The sequence below is a fragment of the Amblyraja radiata genome, chromosome 7 (genome assembly GCF_010909765.2).
Source record: "Amblyraja radiata isolate CabotCenter1 chromosome 7, sAmbRad1.1.pri, whole genome shotgun sequence".
Taxonomy (NCBI): Eukaryota; Metazoa; Chordata; class Chondrichthyes; order Rajiformes; family Rajidae; genus Amblyraja; species Amblyraja radiata.
Window position 1 is genome coordinate 15,132,444 of NC_045962.1, and position 25,928 is coordinate 15,158,371.

Below are 25,928 nucleotides of genomic sequence, written 5' to 3' on the forward strand. Positions count from 1 at the left end.
ATGAAACTAATATAATGACTGGGGTGGGAGAGGGACAGAGAGAGAGGGGATACTTTGAAGATAAATCTTATCCAGGTGGTTATCACCTGCTGACATGGCTTCTGATGAGCTCCATCTCTCTACTGATGTCCTCTCCCCCTGTGCAGATGGATTTATATGAGGAACAGCTTGTTGCTGTTTTGGAGACGCCTGGTGTTGTAGATTGTTGGCCTGTGGACGCACCTCAGAGCACCCGAGGTGGTGTGGCGGTTGAGAGCTCAAAAACCAATGGACATGAGCCCACCTTCAAGGTCAATAAAGTTTACAAACTTGGTTGCAAATGAAGTGACTATTTTTCAAGCTAACTGCACAATTTCCCGATACAAATTCTGTAAATAATGCATTTCACAGATTCATCGAAGTGGCAGCTATGAGGCCAGAGTATTTATGTCAGCTTTTCTATCCTTTCCAGCCCTAACCCAACCTGACTACTTTCACCTTTATTGTACCAGCGAGTTCCAGAGAGCTTTGGCAACGTGTACACGTGGTTAACTTCCCAGACTCATATAAATATGCTTGTAATGAGCGATGACTGTTTTGAAAGTACCTGCCCACCTCTCCCATGCAGATTTCTTAAATATAGCCTGATAGACTTCACTTTTCCAATCTGTTGTCACATTTGATGTATTTGATCTGCCACCACTTGCTGATTAAAATTACTGCTGGTATGTTTTTAAACGCGTTTCAGTGCACCCTTTTGTGATCTGCTAATGTAACCTCATTCATTCCCCGTGCTCCTAATTTTCTTTACAGTTTGCTTCAGGTGGTACAGTGGCGCAGCGGTAGAGCTGCTGCCTTACAGCGAATACAGCGCCGGAGACCCGGGTTCGATCCCGACTACAGGTGCTGTCTGTTTGGACTTTTTATGTTCTCCCCGTGACCTGCGTGGGTTTTCTCCGAGATCTTCGGTTTCCTTCCACACTCCAAAGACGTACCGGTTTGTAGGTTAATTGGCTTGGTAAATGTAAAAATTGTCCCTAGTGGGTGTAGGATGGTGTTAATTTGCGGGGATCACTGGTCGGCGCGGACCCGGTGGGCCGAAGGGCCTGTTTCCGCGCTGTATCTCTAAAACTAAAAACTAAGTAAAGCTCTGCCTCCCTCAATTCGCGACTAGGTGTGAATCCCACATTTATCCTGAGCCTTTTTTAATGTTTAATTTGAACCAATTTATTTCCTCATACAAGGACCTGTTGCTTTGGATGGCTTTTATTTCTTCCTCAAGAAATGTTTGCAGTGTGTACCTAATCAACTTTCTTAAACGTCTCCCATTACTGTTTGACTTGTCACTCATTCAAAGATAAGCCTATATCATTTGAGTGCCTTCACTTTTGACTCTTGCCTCTTTCCGCAAGCGCTCCACACTTAATGATATTGTGACCATTCATAAACAAAGCTGAATGATGCATACTGGTATGAGGCACTGTTTAAATGTGTACATCTTGTATAAAAATGAGTGGATGGACATAAATATAACCCAAAAGGGCAATATCACTAGTCTATGCATGGCTGATACATAGACCACATCAACCATGCAGGTGTAATTAATTCGCTCTGACGCACTCTGATAGAATCGCTACATACTCACCTATGATTGTTTTAGTCGTGCATGCACCCATTACAGTGAAGTTCAGTAGAGCATGGAGCCCAAGGACTCTGGAATTGCTGAAAAACTCTTGCATATCTCCTTCATTGCAGGGATATGAAGGGAAATATTTGGTAAGCCTTAGAGATGAAGTAAGGGATTGGGAAAGCGGCCATGTGAGAAAGATGAGAAGTCTGATCAAGATGTGGAGGTTTGTCGTTCGGGGGTGGGGGGGTGGTAAAGTTTTGCATTAGTAGACATTTGGGGATGAGGTTGGGTTTGAGCTGCAATAGGAACGATGTGACCTAGTTTTTCAACAACATTCTGGAGGAGATTTGCCCAGGAAATGACATCATTCTAGACATGGCTGATATGTAGCTCATGTCATTGATAAATGTGATTCATGACCAGTTGTGGCTGGTTGAATTTATGGACTAGTGCAATTCAGTCTGAAATTGGATACAGCTGCAAATTATTTCCCTTCATGTAGCTCTGATTGAAACATTCTATGTGACAGAATTTTTAGGTCAACGTATCTTGAATTATGAATAAAAATACTGCAAGTAAATGTTTGTCAGGTCACTCAAAGAAAAGCAAAGATGTAAAACAAGAAACACATAATCAGTATCGTGATGCCAAATGATTACACTCCTGATTAGTTATTCCCATAATTGTATTCATTACATGGTAAGTAGTCAGGAAGCTCATCAGTTTGGGTTCTGTGAGAGGCATGATCTGCATCATTATGGCCACTTAGAAAAAGTCTGGCTTACTGCTCGGGAAAATAATAATGACTAATTTCTCCTTTGATTGTATAATTATTTTTCAGTTACTAAACAAGTTAATCTAGTATTGTATCATTCATGATTCTGCTTGTAAAACATGTCAGTTTCATTTCTAGGCCAATCAATGAGAAAATTTATGTTTTTTTAAAATGCTTGTAGGCACGTATTGACAATTTTAAAAGCAAGGCACACGGTGAGAAATCCATGAAATACGAAGAGTTCCACAATTTGAACATAATGTCAAAGCTGAACATTTTCCTATTTGCTCCTTTGAAAGCAGTTCAATAGAGGGGTGACATTTCATTGCCGCTGCCATGAGCCACAAAAGATCATTTTGATTTTTCTCAACCTGGTGGTGATTTTTGAGCTGTGGCATGTGGTCTTTTTTTGTGGGGAAGGAGCTAATTGACAATCGGAATTACTTCCAAGGGCATGCACCAGCATTTCATTTTAGTCATACATGAGCAGATACTGATGTTTAGATAGAACTACATGAAGATACAAGTGCTGTTTGTTAAATGCTAGTGTTGTACAGATTTTCTGACTGGAGCCGCTGCACACATACACAGCACTGTGCAACACTTCTGGGCTAAGCTGCAGTTATCTTTGTCTGCTTACAGAGGGCTTGTAACCTTGCCCCAAGTTCCCTTCTCTGTGATCACTGTCTCAAACCGAACCTGATACCTCACAGCATTGCTGCCTTCTTTAATTCACACCTGACCTTAGCTCTTCACAATGAAGGCGGTTTTGCTGGATATAGACAGTGTCTTCAATTCCTTAGACCTTTTAGTCTCCGTAGAGTAAGAACCTATGAACTTAAGGAAGAAAATTGGGCTCGCTCAGATGTGCCAGAGGTGGCATCTTGCTGGTCACATATTCTTCACCCACCCCCTCATATCTCTGAGGCTCAGAATTGGCCCTGAGTAAAGACTTATCACCAGGCTAGCGCTTATGTGCTGAAATATTCCAAATTCTGTACTAAATGCCCAGGATCATTACCAGTGCGTACAAAAATACCACTTCTGCAACATTTTTTACAGGGCAGAAAACTTAATATCTGTGCCTGGAATAAGGTAGCATCTGCTTTTATACAGTATCACAGTTATTGTGTTAACTTAAACAGTAGGTATTTCAGCTATATGCATCTTTTAAATGTAGCCAAAAAGAAATACACAAAAGAAAATGTTTCACATTAGTAAGTTGAAATACTGGTATTGCTTTACTTTTGAAATATGAATATGAAGGAAAAATGTATAGTTCTCTGTGGGTCTGAGAGCAGACCAAATTCTCGGATAAGAATCAATAAGGCTTGGAAGATATCTGAGGATGTAGCTGCTTAGTAGTTATACCATTGAGTAACTAACTTCAAATGTTCCCATCATTAAGTCAAAATGCCATTAATGCATTTCAAAGTAACATCGCAACTCCCCACCGAATACAAAGAATACAAAAACACAGGGTTTTGATTCAAAGAGTTGCAATGAAGTAAATGCATGTCTTTGCACCCTGTTAATTCGTTAGATCCAGACAGCCTTCCCTTGTTTACTGTTCACTTAGAATTTCCCATTAGTGATTAAAAATCAGCTACGCCGAGTGGCAAGCTAACCTCGACATATCTCTTGTGATAAAAATATTTTTTCCATATTAATGCCAGCGATTTCTATTCTAGTCTCATATTTTAATGGCAATATCTCAATGTTATTTTTTTGTAAAAATGGCTTTTGCGAATAAACTTATTTTAGGATGCAAACTGTTAAGCAGGAAGCAGCAACATATTCCAGCAAATTGAAAATGGACGGATTTCAACTGTATTCCTTTCTCAAAAGCTCAAGTACATTCTGTACACAACTACTTTGAAGCTTCTTGCAGCAAATCAAACCTGAAGAAGGGTCTCGACCCGAAACATTGCCTATTTCCCTCGCTCCATAGATGCTGCCTCACCCGCTGAGTTTCTCCAGCATTTTTGTCTACCATTGTAAAATGCATGCGTTTTTATCTATTTAGCAAAAACCTGTGGGTGGTCTAAAATGAGAACTTCTAACAAATGCTGACCAAATACAAGGCTTCCCACATCTGCCAGTATTTTTCCATTTAACCTGTTTCATTTCTTCATTCATTGTTCATTTTCCTGAAGGGGGCCAGAGGGAATCATCACATGGGCCAAACGTGATGTTGCATACCACAGTTTAGAGTGTTTAAACACATCCAGGTAGATGGGAAAGGTGGGGAGCATGAATGAGCTGTTGACGCATACTGATGCAGAAGGACATATGAAGAATGCCACTGGAGAATAATGTGAAATTATATTTTTGTTTAGCAACATTTAAAAAAGTGTATGTGGGAGAAGATGTTGGAGGAGAATGGAATTATTCTCCAATCTAATAGAATGGGACAAAGGTCAGCTCATTTCTTTAACTGGAGGTTTTCAGATTTTTGACAATTTAACCTTGTTGCAGTTGCTAGAGCAGAAACGGTGCTGCATTAAGATTTAGCAGAGCCAGGGACAAACGGAGAATAGGAGCTTGCAGTAGGCAGGACGGGCAGGTTCTGAGCCTTCAGTGTAAACTGTCGCTTGGGAAATGTTTAGGTTCAGGCTTGGGTTTATTGCCACGCGAACCGGGGTACAGTGTAAGGCTTTGTTTTGTATGCTATCAAACCAGATCAGATGATCCATTTTCTACAGAGATGCTGTCTGACTTGCTGAGTTACTCCATTACTTTGTGTCTATCTTCAGACAATACAATATATAAAAGCAATCAAGTCAAACTCGAGTACGATATAGGTTTCAGCATTGAAGCACATCAGTTTCATAGACAAAGTCCAATGTCCAGAATGGGGTAGAGATGAATCGGTCTTGATGGAAAGACTATTCAGGAGCCTGATTACAGAGGGGGAAAAGCTGTTCCTGAGTTTGGTGGTACTTGCTTTAAAACCTCAGTACCTTCTGCCAGACAGGGGCAGGGAGAAAAAAGAATGACCGGGGTGGGACGTCTTTGAATATGTTTCTGGTTTTCTAAGGAAGAGTGGTGTTCTGATGGTGGTCAATGGAGGTTAAGGTTATGAGGGGTAGATACACACAGTCTATTAGCCAGAGTATGGGAACCAAGAACAAGATGACATAAGTTTAAAGTGAGCGGGGAAAGACTTAATAAGTGTCTGAAGGGCAACCTATTCACACAGAGGGTGGCGAGTTTATAGAATGAGCTGCCAGAGGAGTTAGATGAGGCAGATATTGTAACAACATTTGAAAGACATTTGAACAGGTACATGATTATAAAAGGTTTAGAGGGATATGGGCCATACGCAGGCGGTGGTGTAGATGGGGTATTTTGGGCCGAAGCTCCTGTTTCCATGCTGTATGGCTCTATACAGTATATCTGGTCTGTGTGATGTACTGGGCTATGTCTACAATTCTTTGCAACTTCTTGCAGTCTTGGGCATAGCTGTCCCCTAATCAAGCTGTGATGCAACCCAGCAGTATGCTTGCCATGGTGCATCTGTAGATGTTTGTAAGAGTCATTGGAGACATGCTGAATTTCCTCAGTCTCAGGAAGACCTGGCTGTCGCATCAATGTGCTTGGTCCATGACAGATTATTGGTAACGCCAAGGAACCATTTTTACTTTGGCACCAATGATGCTGATTGGGGCATGTACTCTCTACCATGCTTCCTGAAGTTGATAACTAGCTCCTTTATCGTGCTGACATTGAAGATTAGATTATTTTCCTGTCACCATATTGCTAAATTGTCCATGTCCTCCCCCCTTGGTGTCATCTGCAAAATTATAGATGTAGTTAGAGCTGAATTTGTCTATATGATCGTAAGTATACGTGGAGTATAGTAGGGGACGGAGAATGCATCCTTGCGGGGCACTGGTGTTCAGAATTATTGGGGAAGAGGTGCCGCCACCTATACTCACTGGTTGTGGGCTATGGGTCAAAAAGTTGAGGATCCAATGGCAGATTCCAAGCTCCAGGAGTTTGGAGATGAGTTTGGGATTATGGTATTGAATGCGCGGCATGAGACTGGGGGAGAGAGGTGGGAATATAATACATGATCTACCCGTTATCTATTTCAGAGGTTTGGTCATTTTTCATTTCGAAAGCTGCCTTGTTCCCAGAGGCCCTGCGTGTTAATCCATCACTGGATGGACGTTGACTAAAGGGCTTGTCCCACTGTACGAGGCAATTCAAGAGCTCTCCCGAGTTAAAAATCAAAATCAAACTCGTGGTAAGCACGTAGAATGTACGTAGTGGGTACGTCGGAGCTCGGGACGTCTCTTAGCGGCTCGTAACGCTAACAGCAGGTACTCGGGAAACGCGGTAAGCTCGTGAAGACTCGTGAAGATTTTTCAACATGTTCAACATGAAAAAAAATATCAACATGTTGAAAAATGTCCACGAGAGCCCCGAGTACCTACGAGCGGCTATTACCGTATTTCTCCGAGTTCGAATCAGGGGAAACTCGGGAGAACTCTTGAATTTGCTCGTACAGTGGGACAGGCCCTTTAGAGTTTAAGATAAAAAACGGTGATGAAATTGTTGCCCTCAACAACTCATTCCAGAACCTGAAGGGAAATGAAGTTAGAAGGTGGAATCATGGAGATAACAGTATTGAGATGGTTTTTGAGATGGTTGCTGATGGCAGTCTTCAAAAGGTGTGCCCCTTGCTAGAGGCAAAGTCCGTGATGATGGAAAATGTGACTGTTATCAAGAGAGTGCATTGAGTACTGTCAGAGCAGTAGGGGAAAATAAATAATAATCAGTCTCACTGTCTCCCTGATTAAATTTTATCTCTATATGCTTCGTTTTCACCTTCTCCTAACAAACAATAATCTATTCTGCATTTTCCTTGAACACTCATCTCCTTAGATGTCTCGTTGCCACACCTTACCCTTCCTTATCTCTGTGTCTCGCTCTTCCCAGACTCTGTCTGAAGAAGGGTCTCAACCCAAAACGTCACCCATTCCTTCTATCTGCCTGTCCCGCTGAGTAACTTCTGCATTTTGTGTTTAATCACTAATATATACATACGTTGTGCATTATCCATAAAAGTGACAGCAAGACAGTTAAATAATAATTGGTGACTGTTTAAAATGTACAATGAATGGCCACTCATAGACAGTTGCAGTGATGTAGACCACCCACTGCTACTGCAAAATTAACTGGGATGTATTGAAATGAAGAGCTTGTACAAGGCAGACATTTAAAGTAGCATTTCCAACCATTTCAATTAAATGTCAAAATTACCTCAATTACCTCAATTTTTTTTTGGGGAAAAGCAATCAATTTCTTTGTGCAGCTGCACTGAATGAGTGAAAATTTGTATGAAAAGTTATGTCATGTATTTATGTGGGCTTATAAAAATCTACACATTCTGCATGCATTTTCACCTTTTCTGCACAAAGCCATGCAACAATAAAAACAGATAATGCTGGAAATGCTCAGCTATGGAAAGAGAAACTGACTTGATTCAAGGCCATCAACCTGAATCATTAACCACACTTTTGTGCCTGACCTGAGCATGTCCAGCATTTTCAGATTTCCAGCGCCGACACTTTTATTTGTTGGAACGGTTGAGTGGTATTTTCCAGGACAAACAGCTGGAGTAACTTGTGGTCGAATACACAGACATGCCATCGGTCCTTTGTAGGGTCAGTAGATTGATATTGCTGTAGATTGTTGAGGCAAGTAACATGGAGAACTGTAAATGGCAACTTAATCTGTGCATGTTGACCTCAATGACAGAACCCCAAGCTGACCTTCGTTGTTGCATCATCTCTGTTGGATGGGCATAGGCGACAATTTGACTTGGGACCCTTCTTCAGACTGATTGTAGCAGGGGAGAGAAAGTTGGAAGAGAGGTGAGGGTGGGATAAGGCTCGGCAAGTGTTAGGCTGTGTGCCAAGGGGAGAAGAAGCATGAAATGTGATGGGGGTATAGGTAGAGGCAAAGAGGAGCGAAGAAGTGGGAGAAATGGGCACGCCTTCAGGTGAGGCAGAGGGAAGGAGAGGGAGGAGATGATTAGTTATGTAAAATTGGAGGATTCAATGTTCCCAAGTTGTAAGTTTCCCAAGCGAAACATAAGGCTATGGTCAGCTGGACTTCCCAGTTGCGAACCATTCTGCCCTAGGCCTCCATTGCTGGAATAAGGCCACCCGCAAACTGGAAGAACAGCAACTCATATTTGGCTTGCGTAGCTGACAGCCCAACTGAATTCTCCAATTTTAGGTAAATAACCACTCCCTCCTCTGTGCTACCCCTCTTTTTGTGCCCTACCTGAGTCACACTAACTCACCCCACTTTCCTTTTACCCTGTCCCCTTCCACCAATATAGACACAAACTGCTGGAGAAACTCAGCGGGTGAGGCAGCATCTATGGAGAGGAGGAATTGGCGACGTTTCGGGTCGAGACCCTTCAGAAGTCCGAAGAAGGATCTCAACCCGAATCGTCACCAATTCCTTCTCTCCAGAGATGCTGCCTCACCCGCTGAGTTTCTCCAGCATTTTGTGTCTACCTTCGATTTTACCAGCATCTGCAGTTCTTTCTTAAACCCTTCCACCAATATCTCTTCCTCTCTTCCAGCTTTCTCCACACATCCCTTCACCCCCCTCACCCCACCCCCCCCCCCCTCGCCCAAATGCAGTCAGCCTGAAGCAGGGAACTGAAAAGTTGCCTATCCCTCTCCTCCAGAGATGCTGCCTGACCTGTTGAGTTACTCCAGAACGTTGTCTTTTTTCCCCCATAAACCAGCATCTGCAGTTCCCTGTGGCTGCTCTTTTAAGTTGCACGTCACCTTATTGGATGAGCAAACGTATTCTGTGGAGTGTTTGTTTGGAGTACGAGTACCGTTTTTCTGGTGAATGTACTTAAGCAGCTTATTAATAATATTAATTTTCATCTAATGTGGTATGACAAGGAAAATTGTTGAAGAATTAAATATTTGAACTATGGAGTCCCTTAAGGAAACAAATAAAGATTGCCAATAGAAAATGTTCAGGAGGCACTAACTATTAAGAATAAAACAATTCAAATCATTAGCAAGCAGAAAATTTGCACAGAAATGTGGTCATTATACTGTATAATGTTTTACTTGTAAGGAGACACTCTCTTTAGATATATTCCACATTTAAAGATGCTTTAGAGAATTTAAAGAAAACGTTTGGAATTCATGTTGGAAAACGGAGGTCTTCTGGAAAATGTTTGAGTCGTACTTGTTGGAGTGCTGCTTCGGGCTAGATTACAGGGTAGATTGTGCATATTAATGGTTAAAAAATCAATTATCTACGACTGGTTAAGGTGTCGCAGTTATCTGCCAATCTCACACAGTGCAGTTTTGCAGTTCCATTGCACTAAAGTACTTCAACTTGATTTAATGTAATGTTTATAATCAAAATAGATTCTCAAACACTTTTGAAAATACAGTGAAAATTTAATGCTATCAGCACAGTCTAATGTATGCTTCAAAATATATCGGCTAATTTAGACAGTGACTAATAAAATTTCAGAGCTTCCACAACTTATTGATTAACTTGCTGTACATTTATTTGTCCATATTTACCTAACAGAGCTAACTACCGTGCAATTATTAATTTTCCACAATCTCTGAATCTAATTAGAATCTGGTACATTCAACATCAGCATTATAATTAGCTCCACTGAAAGGAACAAAATCACAACTTTAAAGCCCCTGTTATACTTTAAACTTGGTCTGAGGAAAGAAAATTATGTTAGGAAACAATTAATTACATCTAAAGAAAATGGGTCTATTAAAGATGTGAGCAGTGGATTTTATTTGCTGTTATTTTGACCAGATGCTACTTTATTTTTAGTTCAAAGTCTATTCTCAAAGGCTAACCTATCCTTCCAAGCTTTTCTCCTTTTAAAGTATTCTTTAAAACCTATATTATTACCAATCTTGGAGTCAGATTATTTCCTTAGGCATCTCACGATCAATTTCTTGTTTCATAACGTGACTGCATTGTGAGTCGGAGTATTTGTTATGTTAAGGACGCCATGTAAATGGATGATATTGCTGCAATTTGAATAAACCCTTTGATTTTATAGCTGTCAGATTTGTTAGTATTGATCCTTGAGTATAATCATTTTGTATATGAAATGTTCATTCAGGTCCATTTATCATTATCATTTTCTCATCTTGCCAGTCAAACATAAGTATTTCATGCTGGATCTATATGGGGGAATGGAATAGAGTGCTTCGTGGCATTCGCAACAGGCTGGGCAGAATTCATTTCTGCAAATGTTCATTTGTAACTTCCAATTTGAACCGACTCGATTTGTAATTCCAATTTCGAGAGATGATGAAGAACAGTCTGACATATTAGAAAGCCCACAAAACTAGAAATATGATATTCTTGTTTACAGTTTGTGGAAAATGTGACATCTCTTTTGGAAGAAAAACATTGTGGCAAGCATTGGCACATGAAGGCAAGGTTCTTTATCGTTTGTCAGTATTAAGCAGCAAAGTGGTGGGTGGTGAGAAATAGATGTTGTGGGTGCGTGTTTTTGTTTAGATTTTCCTCTTTATTCTTGCACCTACACAGTCGCCAAGCACAGGCGTCCCTCAAGCATTTTGCACATTATATTATTACTCCTTTATGCTTGCTGCCTTTATCAACCATATGTGCTCTACTAGCTGACCTTGAGCTTGTTCATGTCTTGAGTTTTCACACACACCCTTTCAATCAAGCACTGAATGGAGCAGAGATGCTTGTTCTCCTCACCAAACTAGTGACACTGGCAAAAGGGAACTAATGTTGGATCTCTGATTCACTGGGCTTGTCATTTGGTTTCTGCACAGAGTAGTTATTCTGAAATGATTGCACTCTTGACGATTGTCAATTTTTGAAAAGCTATCAATTTTAGCATTCATCAGCCGAAAAGTAGGCACCTTGAAGAATAACAAAAGCAGACAGGGAATGGATGAGGATAAATGGATTATGTCAAATATTATCAAACATTAAACAAATATATTTTTTGTATGAAAACAGAATAATGTATACTTCAAAAGACAATAATTCAATATAATAATAAACCTGGCAGCACATAAACTCACTAGATATTCACTAGAACATTGAGTGTATATTTGGAATATTAAAGTGTAGTTAAGCAAAAACATACTTCGTTGTCACTCACTTCTGTTAGACATGAGACATTTTAATGAGAAGTATACCGAACAGATGTTTATCAACTCAGATCAATTGATAACAGAATAAGAATCAATTCAAGAGGGAAAATTTATCACCAGTTTACAATCTAAGAATTACATTTGGTGCAGCGATATAATTGGATTTATTGTTCCTTTGCCTCCTTTGTATTAACTCCTGTCAAATCATAGTGGATTTTGTTTTAATTTTAAGTGTGAATTGAAATAATTTTCATGCACAGGATTGTGTGTTACCTTAAAATCTCATTATATATAACAGTGTTAATAAAAAGTGATGTATTAAAGATTAGGTGTGAGATTATAACTCAATTCGATTTAATTACCAGTTGGAGTCGTATAGTTTGCAATGAATTGAAACTGACAACCAAGTTGTTTATGAGTAGACCCTGCAAACAACAAATAGCCAGATACACTAGCATTGATCATGAGAATTATCTATCCAGTTATTTAATGACATTGGATTAGATCAATTTACTCTGAATGCACATTTGATAGCAGTTCTACTCAATATTTTCTGTACCAAGTACATTCTAAAATATGTTTCAAGGTTTCGAGGTCAGTTTATTGTCACATGTACCAATTAAGGTACGGTGAAATTTGAGTTACCATACAGCCATACTAAGTGAAAAGCAACAAGACACACCCCCACATAAAAATTAACATAAACATCCATCACAGTGGATTCCACCTTCCTCACTGTGATGGAGGTATAAGAGTCCTATTTCATCATTGTCACATTTTGTGGTCAAGATAAGTTGAAAGCAGCAATTATCATTTTAATTGATAACACCAGTTTTCCCATAAACCATAATCTCCTACATTAAGCTATTTCTGATAGAATTTCAAGAGGAATTGCTGATTGTTTTATTTTTAATACCTTGGTCCACCATAAGATTGCTTCATTTTCAAAGCTACAAAAAGAGATTAGATGAATGAAACAGTTACCTAATGTTTGGTTTCAGCTGTCAACACTTGGTCCTTTAAAATGTGTCTTCTGAATTCATGGGAATGAATGGTTGAAATTTGGCACTGGGTGTTAATGTTGTGGAATCTGTACTTTATGGACCAGCAGCATTGTCATAGACCTGATTCAGACTTCCTGGAGGAATTGGCTTGTTAGCAGATATTAGACTTGATTGTGTGCTGGGCTATTGAAATAGTCAAGAAGTGACTCATTGGGCAATTCTGAGAACTTACAGTCCTTTATAGACATTCAATTACTGGAATGCACCAATAATTTTTCATAGATAAGTAATTTCTTATTTTATGAACCAAAAATGCCATCATCCAGTGGAATTGTAGCTGCACCAGTTACAAATTTAAGCATTTTTAATGGGTTAAGTAGAAGATTATTGAGTAAAACCCATAAACGCAGAACAATATCTGAAGAATCAAATACACAGGACAAGATGTTAAGAAGTCCCTTGTGCCAATAGGTGGGGAGCATTTCACGACATTCGTTGATTGTTGAGAGTGGTAGACGCTCAACATATGTGGGGGGGGGGCGGGGGGGGGGGTGGGGGAGTGGATACGTATATCTTGGCCTGGGTAACCTTCAGGACAGTTGGGCACAGGACACATCATCAGTAGTGTACCCTTGCATCACTGAGTGTTTCGGCCTTTTAACACTATACACCCTCCACAAGGGCGGCCCGCTGCAGGATGATCAGCCCTCAGCGCGTGTCCCGTGTCAAACCGTCCCAAAGATTCACCCTGAAATACTTGGGGCCCAGCATGGGTCTTTCCGCTTGAGCCAAATCCACCGGCTGCTTCTTTCAGCCGCCTCTGAGAGTGATCTTATGGTCTTCCGCAGAGCCTGACCATGGATTCCAAGCTCCTTCAGCAGTCTGATGGTAGATGACGCAACAAATCCTCTGCATCCCACTTCAACTGGATAGACTTTGGTGTTCCAGCCACGCTGCGTTGCCTCTGCTGCAAGCTCTGAGTAACGCAGCTTCTTACGCTCATAGGCCTCCTCAACAGAGTTCTCCCATGGAACTGTGAGCTCTATGATGTAAGCAGTCTTCTGTGAAGGGGACCAGAACACCAAGTCTGGCCTGAGGTTGGTGGAAGCAATTTCAGGTGGAAAAACTAATTGTCGGCCGATGTCCGCCAGCATCCTCCAGTCGCGGGCCCTGCATAGGTTTCCTTCTTCTGATCTGGTGGAAGGATGTTTAGATGTTTTCTGTCCTTCTCGGACAAAGGTTGTTGCCCTTAGGGGGGGGTTGCTTGCTCTCGGAGGCAAGGAGTTGGTCGCACACCGCCTGTTCTCAAGGGCTGATGCCAGGCTTTTTAGTACCTGATTATGCCGCCACGTGTATCTCCCTTGCGTGAGGCTGGTCTTGCAGCCTACCATGATGTGTTTGAGGGTCGCTGGAGTTGGGCAGAGGGCACAGGTTGGATCCTCGCCGTACCACTGATGGAGGTTCTTTGGTGATGGAAGCACGTCATAAGTCGCTCTGATGATGAAGCTGATCTTGCTTGCTTCCATTTCCCATAGTTCTTTCCAGCTGATCTTCCTCCGCTCCACACCTTCCCACTGCATCCATTGCCCCTGTTTGGCAAGAGAGACCGCCTTTGCACTTCTTGCGGCCTCCTCTTGTCGCCGCACCTCCTCGACCACCAATGTCCTCCGCTCTGATGTTGTGGCCTTTCGCCAAGTTGGTTTACTTGTCGTAAGGCCAAAGCCTCCTCTTCCCTGCTGGACTTGCCCCACGATGTCTTTGTGTCTCAGGGCTGATGAAGCTTGCTGTACTGCATCAGATGGCGTCCACTTCCGGCCAGTTACTAGGGGCGGCGCAACAGCACTGATGGTCTTGTCTCTAGAGTCCCTCAGTGTCATCTGAAGTCTTACTTTAGAACACTTGTATTCCTCTGTTAGACTAGTGAGAGGTAGTTCCAGGACCCCTTTGCCATATAGGCCGATGTTAGTTAGACATCGTGGGACCCCGAGCCATTTCTTCGCGTATGAAGTTATGGTTCGCTCCATCTTCTCCACAGTTGTTATTGGGGCTTCATAAATGGTCAGTGGCCACATTGTCCGAGGAAGGAGTCCAAACTGTAGGCACCAGAGCTTCAGTTTCCCAGGCAGTAGGGTCTGATTGATGTTCTCCAGGCCATTGACAATTTCTTGCCTTAGTTGTTCCACCTGCTCTTTATCCTTGAGACTTGCGTTGTACCATCTGCCCAGGCTTTTAACTGGCTGTTCAGACACTGTTGGTATAGGGTCGTCACCGATACAGAACCTTGTGTCTCTAAGCACCCCCTTGACTATGGAGATGCTTCGAGATTTACTTGGTTTGATCTTCATTCGGGCCCACTTGATGTTCTCCTGCAGCTTTCCAAGTAGCCGCTTGGTGCATGCTGCAGTAGTGGTTAGTGTGGTCATGTCGTCCATGTATGCCCTGATGGGTGGCAGACGGAGCCCAGCCCTGGTTCGTTCACCGCCCACCACCCATTTTGAGGCCCTGATGATGACTTCCATGGCCATTGTAAAGGCCAAGGGTGAGACTGTGCAGCCTGCCATGATGCCTACTTCCAAGCGCTGCCATGTTGTACTGAAGTCAGCTGTTGTGAAGCACAGCTGCAGGTCTTGGAAATAGCTCTTGACCAGTGTGGTGATGAGCTCTGGTACATGGAAAAAGGCAAAAGATTCCCAAAGGAGTTCATGGGGAACTGAACCAAATGCATTGGCCAGATCGAGGAAGATCACATGTAGGTCTCTCTTCTCCTTCTTAGCTGCTTGGATCTGGTGCCAGATCATGCTTGTATGCTCCAAGCAGCCCGAAAATCCTGGAATTCCTGCTTTCTGTACAGATGTATCAATGTACTTGTTTGTTACCAGATAGGTGGACAGCCTTTGTGATACAATGCTGAAAAAGATTTTTCCCTCGACGTTGAGGAGACATATTGGCCGGAATTGGCTGATGTCTGACGCATCCTTTTCTTTAGGTATTAGCACGCCGCCGGCCCTTTGCCACGCCTTAGGTATTGTTTGCTTCTTCCACACCACCCTCATGAGCTTCCATAGAAAGCGTAACACATCCGGTGCGTTCTTGTAGAGCTTGTATGGTACTCCATTTGGCCCCGGAGCTGATGCTGCTCTTGCTCGCCGGACAGTGTTCTCTACCTCTTTCCATCTTGGAGGGCTGGTGTCCAGGTTGAATTCAGGTGGTTGAATAGGCGGGATGTCATGTGGGATGACTAACTGCTCATGCCTTTTCGTGTCTTGGTGGGCCTTTTCCAGGTGTTCCTCCAATTCCCGTTTTGATGTTTTCAAAGTTCCACTTTTTTCCTTTGCGAAGAGGTCTTTGATGAACTTGAAAGGGTCTTTGTAGAACCGTGTTCTTGTGTGTTCTTTCTTCCTGCGAAGTTTCCTCAAGTTCTCTGCTTTTCGCAAGGTTGCCAATCGGCTCTTGATGTCCTCTTGGAGTAGCATGAGACCTTCTCTCTCTGCCTCAGTTGCTTTTTTCCATTGCTTTTTCAACTGTCTCCTCTCTCTGATTAGCCTCTCGATCTCCTGCTGCCTCCTGGACTTGATTGGTGTTGGTAATTTCTTTCCACCTCTCCCTTTACTCACCCCAAACCGTTCTTCTCCATAGCTGTAGATTGTGTTGCCCATCCTTTCAAGCTTTTCCACTGCTGTGCCCGCTTGTTGCTCCAAGATATGTATAAGGTCACTGTTGACCGTCTCCCACTCTTTCTTTTCAACAGCTTTGGGCCAATGCACTCCAGGTTTGTGCCCTTTGATCTTTCCCTCCAATGGAGGTCTTTGTCGTTGTTGCGTGGGCTCCTCCACCGGCATTTCTGTGCTTGTATCACCCTCTTCAGTGACATGGGTGCTGATGCTCTGCGAACTTTGGTTTGAGTCCTGTCGCTGTGCTTCACTCGACTGATTTGACTGGTTGCTTCGTAAGAAGTACTGGTCAATGCGAGGCCCATGTCTCTGCTCTCTCAAGCACTTTTTCCTCCCTTGGTGGATCTTCAAGCCCTTCACTGATGTAATTTTCTCCCAACCACAAATGCACACCTGAAGTTTGTGTCCCGCAGCTGTTGTGGATGTCTCATGTGCCATGCTCTCCTTGTCCGTAGTCGTTTCCGTTCCTGGGTCTGTAACCGTGTTATCAATCGGTGAGCCATCTTCCGCCCCCGCTCTCGCAGGCTCTAGGGGTATTCTCTTTAATTTACTTTTAGTAGCATTTAGCGGGTGTCTCCAACTAACTGAAACAGCGTTGGGGACTGCTATCATGGGTAGCTAGCCCATAACGGCCCCAGTGGGGTCTGTTCCCTCCTGTCAGCTGTCTCTCCAAGCTGTCACGTGGACTTTCCCATGTTGTCAGCTGTCCTTTCACAGCAGTCGCTGGACGAGTCCAGATTATCAGAATCAAATACACAGGACAAGATGTTAAGAAGTCCCTTGTACCTCTGATTGTACCTTTAATTACTGTGATTTTTTTTTAGGACAATTAATCTAACTTTTAACGGACAAATGTTATGTACAGAATTAAACAAAAGGTGTTATCTACATGACTGTTGTTTCATAAAGTCAAATCAATGGCAAAAACTCTCTTAACTGCATGTTATATTAAAACTATAAAAGACTGCTAATTTCTTTAATGTATCCATTTTTTGGATCTAGTGGTCCCTTAATGTGCCAGCATTTTTTGCCCATTCCAAAATGCTTTTCAAAAAGTTGGTGATGAGCCACCTACGTAAACTGCTGCAATCCTTATGGTGAAGCTACTTTCTCAGTGATAGAGGAGTTGGAGTTTCATGATTTGCATCCAGTCATGATAAAAGAATAGTGATAATGGGAACCTGTGATGTGTTGGAGTTCCCATGTGCTTGAATTTCCTGCCCTTCCTAGCAGTGGATGTGCTGTCACAGTAGCCCAGGAGAGTAATCAGTCCATTCTGTAGATGTTACACTGTGGAAGGAATGAATGGTTAGAAGTGGTGGACGGAACGCCAACCAAGAGGACTGTTTTGATCTGGATAGTACAAGCTCCTCGAATATTATTTTAAATCCAAACTTGCAGGCAAGTGGGGATTGTTCCATTACATTCCTAACTTCTACTCAGCGGCTGTGGAAAGCATCTTGTCCGGAAATATTGCAATCTGGTTTGGGAATTGCTCTGCCCAGGACAAGAAGGCTCTGCAGAGAGTAGTGTGTTCAGCCGAACGCACTATGGGAACTTCACTCGCTCCCCTGCAGGAACTATACATCAGGAGGTGCAACTCCAGAGCCAATAAAATCATGGGAGACCCCTTCCACCCCTGCAACGGACTGTTCCAGCTGCTACGGTCAGGCAAACGCCTCCGTTGCCATGCTGTGAGAACGGAGAGGTTGAGAAGGAGTTTCTTCCCAGAGGCCATTATTACTGTAAACTCCTATCTCACCAGGGACTAACTTTTACTGTACCACTCTACTGCTTTTTTTTTTAAATTGCTGTTTTTTTTCCCTTTTTCCTTCCGCCCACAATATTTAATATGTAAAAGAATATGTGATTCTGTTTGTAGTTTGTTTGTTTGTCTTTTTGCACAAAGTCCGCGAGCATTGCCACTTTTCATTTCACTGCACATCTCGTATGTGTATGTGACGAATAAACTTGACTTGACTTGACTTGTGCTCGCAGGTGGTGAAAGTGATCTTGGAGAATGGCACAACCACATCCCCGACATACTGACCAGTTGTAGTTCTATATTGAAGTGAATGTCACAGTAGAGTTGTTGAACAGTCATGACGATGGTAATGCCATTGAATGTTGAGGATACATGGCTGGATTTTATCTTCTACGTCATTGCCTCTCATTGTTTGCCACATATCAGCCCATGCCTGGCTGTCGACTGGGTCTTGCTGCATACAGATATGGATATTGAGGATCTGTAAATGGAATTGTACCTTGGGCTATTATCGGTGTACATCCCTACTTCAGTCCTTGTGTAAGGACAGAAGGTCATTGATTATTCAGCTGAAGATGTTTGGCCTAAAATATTTCTGCGAGGAACTGTGATAGAGATAGAGTCATAGAGGTATACAGCGTGGAAACAGGCCATTCGGCCCAACTTGCCCACACCAACCAACATGTCTCATCTCCATCAGTCCCTGTTCTGGGGCCTGATAGAATTTTAATTTTGAATGAAAATATTTTGATCAAAATACATGCAAGTAACGAGGCATACACATCTGTACCTTGAAGCAGAGCAGCTTAAACAGTTGCCATTTTTCCATCAGCATTGATTATATTGGGATATATCTTCCCTTCTGCTTAATGTTGGTGGATAAAATAGATGAATGGCTCTTTCAATCATTCTCCTGAACCAATTGTAAGAAAAGCAAAATGCTGGAGATGCTCAGGATGGCAGGCAGCATCTATGGAAAGAGAAATAGAGTCTAAGACTCTTCATCAAGATTATTTCGATGAGGGGTCCTTGACCAGGAACATTAACTCTATTTCCCTTTCCACTGATGCTGACTGACCTGCTGAGTGTGTCCAGCATTCTGTTTTTATTTCCTGTCTCCATCTTTGACAAAAAACAGTGTAGTACAGAACCCTCCAAAATAAGCAGCATCCCCATCTTATCAAGTGCGGCATAGAATTGAATTGATATTCAGCTAAGCCATCGCCCGCGAATTGATCAATTATCAAAACTCCCTAATAATCTGTACATTAGAATGCCTCTGACATTAACAGAAATTGAAGAGTCAATAACAATTAATTGAATGGCAATAATGGTGAATTATTGTATTTCATCACAAAATTAAAATTGAAACAATTAAAATTATTAATGACATTTTAAGTTACTTCAATAATTTAAAAAAATTTAAATTATATGAAACTTAACTAACTTGCTTGTGATGATTCTTTCCCATTGATAAGAATGCAGATGGTCATCCTTTGCTAGGTCCAACCCAATGTCAATTCAGCAGTTGATTTCTCAGTGTAATTGGTGGGGGATTGCAGGTGGTTTGTGGTCTTCTAGGAAATTACCAGTACATGCCTTGCAGCAAACTCTTTTACATTTGGGCACATTTCTGCTCGAATCCTAATCTTCCAGAGGGAGAGTAAGTCAATTCTATACAAAACTCCTGACATTTCTCCAAACAAGGCTGGTCATGGTTAATGTTTCAGCTTGATGAACTTTTATCAGAACTCTTTGAAGTATTACAGCAAATGAGTATTATATGAGCAAATTTGTAATCTTATTGAAATAAACAAGCAAAACGGATTATGCCACAAGCAGAACATTGGGAGGGATAAACAAAGCAATTTAGCTCCAGGTTAGAACTGCGTCTATAGGACAGAAAGCTAATCCCACTGCAATCCTGACCCACTATTTTAACGTGCCCAAATTCAAGCTTGCACAGGCTGCTACCCCAGAGGAGCAGAGACCTAATTTCAATGGGAAAGTCATATTGTGATAATTTCTCACATCATCCAACAGTGAACGACTGAAACCTGAATGTTCTCCAACCTACTTGTGAGAAGCTGCAAAATTCAATAATATGTGATGTGATTTTCTTTAATATCTTTAGTATGAATAATTTCCAATGCATAGTCTCTACTTCTGTCCTCTGAATTTGCTGACCTCCCAACTTGGTCCTTGGTCCTATTGCAGTAAAAAAAAAGGAGATTTTTACTCCAATTAAAATTGATAAAAAATTTAAATGTAGTCTTTTTTTTGTTATTCGTTAAGATACTACTATAGATAATACTGAGATAGTACTTCCGTTGGTTTCGGCTGGAGGTCAGGTTTGGGTCGCATACATCTTGGTAGATGAAATATTGAAAATATATTGGTGGAAATTCTTTCCAGAAAGTGTGATCCAATTAAAGCTTGATTGGTAGAGATAAAGAAATCATTGGGAATATTTGAGCAACAATCATTTGGGTGTGGGGGGGGGGGGATTCTGTTTGGTTGGATGGGTATATTGGCATTCTACAAATATTAACACAAGCATTTTGCAGAAGTACAATAGTATGGCATTATAGAGAAAGCAAAGTTATTTTATATCCAAAATGTTATTTTCAATGTGAAAATATAAAACAATTATGAAATTATTGCTTGCTCTTATCAATAAGGAAATACAGTACCAATATCTTTGGGTGGGGAAAGCTGGGATACATTATATAGAAATACCAAGGAGGTCTGGTGGGCTGACGAGGTTCTTCTGTCTCATATCAACCTGTAACTCTATGAACATGACAATTTAATATTTTACAAGTAGATGGAAAAGCACAAATGACAGATTGATACAAATACATCGATAGATGCTCCTGAACACATCATCAGTGATGTAACCTGGGGTCATTGGGTGTTTCGGGTCTTTCAACATCAGACACCCTCACCCAGGCGACCCAGCCGTGGTTGATCAGACCATGACTTGTGTTCAGGTGGCATTCGCTCCTCCCCATGGACCTCCTCTCCTGATCCAGAGCCATCTCGAGGCCTTCTCCGCTGCCTCTGTGGTGTTCTTGATGGCCTTTCTCCTCGCCACTCCGTTGATTGCCCTGCAAAACCTCTGCAACCAACCTCGATGGGCCTACACCTTGCCTTCCAGCCCTGCTTGCGGCAGTCTATGACCAGCTCTTCATACTTGGCCATCTTCCTCTCGTGGGCCTCCTCCAGACGGTCCTCCCAAGGCACTGTCAGTTCCAACAAGACGATGTTTTTGATCGCCTCTGAGACCAGGAGGATATTTGGCCTCAGGGTGATCGTGGCAATGCGCTGTGGGAACTTCAGCTGTTTCACCAGGTCTACGGAAAGCTGCCAGGTTAATTCAAATGACAGATTGGATCATTCTGATAAACCAATGTTCGTTCATGTTGAATGGCATTTGGATGAAACTGTGGAAGTTACAAGATGGCAGAATATACTCTGGGGGGAGGACCTATGTACATTACTCTTAACGTTACAGCTACCAGATTGGTTTAGTTAATGGTATTGAGCAAATGCGATGGATAAACCAACGACCTTGTCCATGAGAAGATCATTGTCAGAGATGCATATATCCGCGTTATCATTGGTGGAAGTAGCCAGAATATTGTCATTGTGTAGGTTAAACCTTGACTTCATATTGAGAATACCCTCCACAGTGTGTGGCTCTACAATCATGCAAAATGTGAAAGACACAGAACTGATCTGGCATCTCAAAAGTGACACGCTATGGAGCATCAGCAGCAGAAATATACACCATCGTAATCTGCAAGATAATGGCCCAGCATATCATTACTCTCAAGCAAAGTAATTAATCTTGGTTCAATGAGGAGTACAGAAAAGCATAACAGGAGCAGCACCAGGCGTAACTGAAAAGGAGATACCAACCTGGCAAGTTTGCAGCACAGGGCACCTTGCATGTTGGCGTGCAAAAAAATAGACAGGATTACAAAACAGCCCATGACCAAAGTTCGTGAATTTGGAGGAAATTAAACAATTATCACGAGAAGGAAGATACAAGGATATTCTCATCCTCCACGATGCTGGGATGCAGCAGATGAGTGCTAAAATCAAAATTATTTATTTGGCAGTCCCTCTAGATTGAGGATGACTTGTTCCTACTTGGGATTTGCGGATTCTGAGGTGCTTAATGAAATCATGTCAGAATTGCAATCACCCTAGAGATGAGACAGGAGATGGCTGACAGGCAGACCATAGTTATATAGTTGTGAGCTCTTTCTGTCAATTATTCGGGACCACCAAATTTTTAATTCCATCCAGAATTCTCATACAATCTTTTTCTCTGTCCACTTGATCTGCTCTCTTGACGCAGATCAGAATATAATGTATTTTTCAGGAATCCGGTGTTGGGCACGCAAGCCGCATGTAACCCAATTGAAAGTAAAGAGGGCCATGGTACTGGAAATGATGGCTCACTTATCCTTCCAATGAAGGCTACATCAAATCATTTGCAATCATCTTCAGCCAGACATGCCAAATGAACACTCCATCTCTGCTTCCTCCAGCGATCACAAACACCAGTTTGTAGCCAAGTCGATTCACTCCATGTAACTTCAAGAAGGGCTGACAGCACTGAACTAAGCAAAGGCTAAGGGAATAGACAACTTTGCAGCTGTAGTGCCGAAGACCTGTGTTCCAGAACGAGCGGTGTCTCTGGTCGAGACATGGGAATGGATATAAGTGGTGGCCTTTCTCACAAGCCCTCATTCCAGTAGATGAATGATGAGTTCATAATTGTGGAGGAAAATGGCTTCTTAGCATTGTGTATTGGAAATATTTAGTAACTGGACCTATTAATCTTTTCTCTTCACAGACTAAAGAGAACTTAGTTTTGAACCTTCTACTGAGCACAAGGCCAAAAGCAGATTAGTCATCTCTCAGACCCATTAGGATGAGATCAGGTTTTTTAGAGAATAGCTCTAGATCTTCAATAGCACTAGATCTCCATAAAATTATTTTTTGGCTTTGTTCCAAACTTGCCTTGCTGTTTGACTCCTCCACCAGAGAGGAACCAATGAGCTGTCAAGTGAGATCAAGGATGACTTGTGTCCTCTCCTGTCCTAATGGTTTTTTTAAAGTCTGAAGATTGCAATGTGGAATTTGTAGATTCTATTAGGTTCACCCGATTGATCAGAGCAATATTCCGACCCTTTGTACCATTTGGGCAGCCCGGCTTTAACCAATGCATCCTATTTACAACCAACAAAATTATTACTCCTTCCTCATTTGTTTTGGAAAACTTAATGTAGCAGATGTCAAAGACTTGTTGCACATTGGAAAATGAGATTTTGAGGCGAAGAAAGTTCTACGTTTCGGCCCAAAACGTTGCCTATTTCCTTCGCTCCATAGATGCTGCTGCACCCGCTGAGTTTCTCCAGCATTTTTGTGTACCTTCTACGTTTGGTTTGCTGTCTGCGTTGAACAACCTAATCGAGGGGATTACCAGGAAGATTAGTGACCCAAGAGAGAGGGTATCCAGTGACTCAGTAACAGTTACTCAGTAACTCAGTAGAATTGATAACCAGCAAAAAAAATCAAGGATAGTTCTATTCCTGATTGGAATCTACTGATCTCCATTGAACATTGCTATGAGTGTGGGGTGACATGTGAAATAGTATTAGCTGTGAGGCATTCTGTGATTAAATAGCTTGCCAACTGTCAAACCTCAGGAAGAATACTGATTTAGGTAAATTGCTTGTGAAACTATACCTCAATATCACCCACGGAAATAAAGAAAAGCACTTTCATTTATATAGCTCCTCTCAGATATCCCCAAAGCAGTTTATTGCCAATGAGACAGTAGCTGTTGTAATGTAAAACCATGGCAGTCAATTTACAGGCAGCAAGTTCCCATAGGCAACAGTGTGATAGTTTTAGAAATGTTGACATAAAGTTGAATAATGAGCAAGAAACTAGAGAGAAAACTTCCCTGCTCTTTAATTGAAGGGGATTCTTTTTTTAACATTCACTTCAAGAGTGCAGATGAAGTCTACCTCATCTAAAATACATCACTTGCAGCACCTCCTTATTATTGCCTTATAAGCCGAGCCTATTTTGCATATATTTAATTTTACTTTAGTTCAGAGATACAGCGTGGAAACAAGCCCTTCGGCCCACCGAGTCTGTGCCGACCAGCGATCCCCACACATTAACACCATCCTACACACACTGGGGACAATTTACACAAACTCCAAGCCAATTAACCTACATAACTGTACATCTTTGGAGTGTGGGAGGAAACCAAAGATCTCAGAGAATACCCACGCGGTCACATGGAGAATGTACAAACTCCGTACAGACAGCACCCTAGACGGGATCGAACCCGATCACTGATGCTGCAAGCGCTGTAAGGCAGCAACTCTACCGCTGCACCATTCTGCCATCCCTTTTCTTAGACTGGATCCACAATCATTGTATTCAGAGGGAGGGCCACGGGCAAGCAAGGTTCAGCTGACATCAGTTTGAAGAAAGGCTTGAAGGAAAAATAAAGAATAGAACTTTACATGTCAATTGGTATATAAAGTACTATATTTTGTACATTGCAACATATTAATTTGTCACGCTGCATATAAATCTGGAACATTTTCTTCCCAAACAGAATAAGATTGCTTGATTTCAGCATATCTGACGAATTTATATTTTCAATTTTAATAGTTACCTTCACATCCATGAGACCAACAAAATCCCAGCTGTCAGAATTCAAAATAAGCTTCAACATTTTATCATCAATAGTTGTGGGGGGTTTTTAGTACAGATATTACAAATAGTTCAAACATGAAAGACCACTGAAAATGCATAAAATATTGCAACTAGTTTCATTAACTTTTGACTGTATATTGAGACAATGTTGTATATCATTTTAATGAGCAACATTATCTAGGGGATATAAGGAAAGTGCCTTAAGGAAAAAATACAACCCTCATTGTTATTGTGACAGTGGAGGCATGAAACTTTACATGGTAGCAGAGGATATTAAATATTTATAATCTCAAATTCTTCTCTTCTACTCATTCCATTTATAATGGTTTTATCAATAGCTAGCCAAACAATTTTCAATCATTTGTGCTTGGATGATTCAGTGTAAAAAGGAACATTTACAACTCTGTTCAGCTAACAGTGTTATCCTTTCTACGGCACGGATTAAAAGAATTAATATGTGGTGGATTTTTATAGAAAAACAAAGAACTGTCTTGCACATTTAATTAAAATAATCTCACCGGTCGATGCAAAGTGTTAGTTCTTCCTACGGCTGGGCTGTTTCGTTTTTTTTAGTTTAGAGATACAGCGCGGAAACAGGCTCTTCGGCCCACCAGGTCCGTGCCGACCAGCGACCCCCGCACATTAACACTGTCCTACACACACTAGGGACAATTTACAATTATACCAATCCAATTAACCTACAAACCTGTACGTCTTTGGAGTGTGGGAGGTAACCGAAGATCTCAGAGAAAACCCACGCAGGTCACGGGGAAAACGTACAAACTCCGTACAGGCAGCACCCTTAGTCGGGATCGAACCTGAGTCTCCGGCGCTGCAAGACAGCAACTCTACCGCTGCGCCACCGTGATAACCTTTTCCACCAGGCGGTCTGCAGACATGTACAAGAGCGGCACGATCGCTCTTCCGTGGAAAACACTGGATTAAAGAGAAACCATCAAACTTTTCTGGATGTCACATGTCGCTGAGCATTAAATTTTCTCCTAAGACAAAAAAAACAAGTTGAGATGTAGCATTGTAGAAAAAAAACTCAGCTGCACTGATCATTTCCAGTTGTAATTAACAACATAATAATTTTGCTGCACAGGATGGAAAATTTGCACACAGTTATAGCACTTCAACATCATAATGACGAGAACCATTTCATAAGAGTTATGAGC

At 41.8% G+C, this 25,928-nt stretch overlaps 1 protein-coding gene across 1 annotated transcript in view; it reads left to right on the forward strand.

The window, feature by feature from the left end:
* The window catches only part of tmeff2 (transmembrane protein with EGF like and two follistatin like domains 2), an 86,236-nt gene that overhangs the window by 16,728 nt on the left and 43,580 nt on the right, over nucleotides 1-25,928 (forward strand). The gene's annotated exons all lie outside the window — the stretch shown is intronic.